The sequence below is a fragment of the Malurus melanocephalus genome, unplaced genomic scaffold (assembly GCF_030028575.1).
Source record: "Malurus melanocephalus ecotype Western Australia unplaced genomic scaffold, MMel_1.1 scaffold_797, whole genome shotgun sequence".
Lineage (NCBI taxonomy): Eukaryota > Metazoa > Chordata > Aves > Passeriformes > Maluridae > Malurus > Malurus melanocephalus.
This window is the reverse complement of record NW_026624029.1, coordinates 40,687-43,516: the sequence shown is the minus strand read 5'-3', so window position 1 is coordinate 43,516 and position 2,830 is coordinate 40,687.

Genomic DNA, 2,830 nt, shown 5'->3' with positions numbered 1-2,830 from the left:
GGTAATCCCGAGGGTTTTCACCCGGGTAAATCCCGAGGGTTTCCCCCCGGGGTAAATCCCGAGGGGTCGCGGCTGTGCTGCTGCGGCAGAGCGATGCTCCTGGAGATGCGCTGAGTGCCCGGCGCCCCGTCCTTCCCTCGCCCCCGCTCCGCCGTGCATCGCTGCATTTGTGGTTTTTTCTATAATCTCACATTATAAATGTGCCTTTACCCCTGTCCTGCCTGCCTGGCCCGTACCCTCCTGTCCGTGCAGAATTCCCGTCCTCACCGGCGGGTGCCTGTCTCACACGCTGGCATCTGGTACATTGGATTTGGGTTTTGTTGTTCCAGGTTCCACCAAGTCTCTATTGCAATAATTTGGTTCCACATTCCTGTACAACACCCGAGCTGGTTTGCTGCGCTGGTGCTGGGCCCTGGGCGGGATGGCTTTGCTGCTCCAAGGCTGTGCTGGGTCTCAGGAGTTCACCAGCACTTTAATGGGCGTGTTTTGGGGCAGTTTCTCTGTTTTCCYGAACGCTGAAATTGCTGGGGGGATCATCTCTCTACTGAGCGTTTGCTTTAATGGGTGACCGTTGTGATTCTGGGGCAGTGGAGACTCTGGAATGGTTGACTGTGTCTAYAGCTTTGTGGCTMTACTTCRAGAAGTTCAAYCTGGTRTCTRAMTATGCCAAGACATGGTATACRATAAATGAATCTGCCTTTTYTGACCTTTCCTTTACTCTTATTTTRCTTTATCTGAAATCCCCAGATATTTATAATGGATACCCCTACTGCACAGTTCAGGGTTTCTCAGTSCTTTAACAACCTAGTTCCGTTCCATGGAACTGAGTGTTGTTTAGTACTATTTGCTAGGTACTTGGAGGAGAGGTCATTTGCATCTTTTAACTTAATTCCACAAGGCTTTCCTTCTCTATTCTGAGTGCATTTACCCCACTGGATTTGCACAGCATCATCCTTGTATCCCAGAAACATTCTCATGTCACTGTATCTAGCAGTGAGTTACAGTCTTTGAGGATACTTTCAGCTTCTAGTCATGTTATATGTGAAGTAACTCTAGTAATATATTTGGAAAGTCAAGTCTAAATTGGGCTGCTCTTATTTAATGTTATGAAGCTACCAGGTAGGATTTTGTGCAGCTTGTAACAATTGCTGGTCTTKTGCTTCAGTTCAGAACTTCGTTTAAAATTGATTTTGGATCACATCTAAGAAAATCTTTTGGAAGAATTTGAATTTGTGCTTAACCAGAGCGTACTCACTGTTTGCAGCTTTGTGAGAAACTTGACCAATTTTTATATTATTAGGAGAAAAATTGAAATTGGCCCAAGACCTGAAGGAGGGTTCTATTTTGTCAGTAATGTAACTGGAGGTTTTCAGTCAGGCCTTGTAGCCACCAGCGCTGCTGCTGTGCTCAGAATGATTAGACAACCAAAGGCAGGATTTCTGTCAATAGGATKGTTTAGGTTTAGGATCTCTGAGATCAGCCTGGCGAGGGTCGGGCTGGGCATGGCCCTTCTGTGGCTGCCCCAGGATGAGTGTTAGCCAGAGACAGATTATGAAAATGGCACATTAACGTGTGGAAAACTTGAAACTGGGTTAAAGAATAATGGTCATCAAAATGCAGCGATCATTGATACCACAGCGCGGAGTTTCATTGCACAGCCACTGCTCCTGTGCATGAAGAAAGAAAGTTCTGTCCTGTGCCAGCACTGCAGAGAGCCCTGGACAATGTGCTCAAACCATCCAGAAAGCTGTGAAAAAGAGATGCTTTTCTGGTGTATCTTCATTGGTTTTACTCCACGTTAACTCTCCATGATGAGAGGATGTCACCTCCTCCCCTTGGATGGGATTCTGGTGGGGCTCCCACTGGGAAGGACAGAGGACAGAGCCACAGCAGAGCCCTTGCAGTGCAGAGCTCTCCTCAGAACGGCAGGGACAGTCACTGCTCCATGAACAGCAAACCGAGTGACCTAATTCAGTGTTCACAGCAGCCTCAGCTGCTCCACGCTGCCGCTGACTCAGCACTTCCAGAGTGCAGAGATGGCATCTGGCAGGCCCCAAGGATTGGGCTGTTTTCTTATTMATTTTAAATTGATTAAAATGAATTGTTAAAATACCAGCAGACACTTGCCTAAAGGTACGGTTATTAAAAAGAAGAGTAGGACATAGTTGGTGTGTGGGAGTTACTGCATGTTAACAACCCCTGGCTCCTGCAGCTGCAAACACCCGGTGCAGCTTGGAGGAGTCTGATGGCAGCTGTTCTGTCCTGGCAGAATAATAACAACACCATTAATCCATCATTGTTATAAAAAAGTGAGAACTGGAAACTGTGCTTGCTCATAGCCAGCACAACCCCCTGGTGTCCTTGTGCACGGCAGGGTGGTATTACCATCTCAGCTCCATGACTTGTCCAGAAGTCTCGATTTCCTGGGAAGTTCTCCCTACAGGAGCCTCCCGTTCTCTGCAGCATCTCCCAGAGCTGAGGAAGCTCCTCACAGGGTCCCGACACCCCGAGGGATGGGCTGTGGGCTGTGTGTGCCAGGAACAGGCTGTGGGCTCCTGCTCGGCCTCCCAGGAGCTGCCAGAGCCAGCCCAGATGGGTGAAGGATCCCTGGCAGCACTGTCTGAGCTCAGTTCTAGAAAAGCCTCTCCCTGGGCTGTTGTCACGGCTGTGCCTCACGCTGTGCACTGAGGGGTGTGCTGTCCCTTGGTGCGATGGAAACCATCTGCTGCASTGGAGCTGCACAGGTCCTGCTCCTGCAGAGGGATGAAGCTTTTCCCTTCTGCTTTTCCCCTCTCCCACTGGTGGGGCAGTGGGTGCAGCCCAGCAGCCC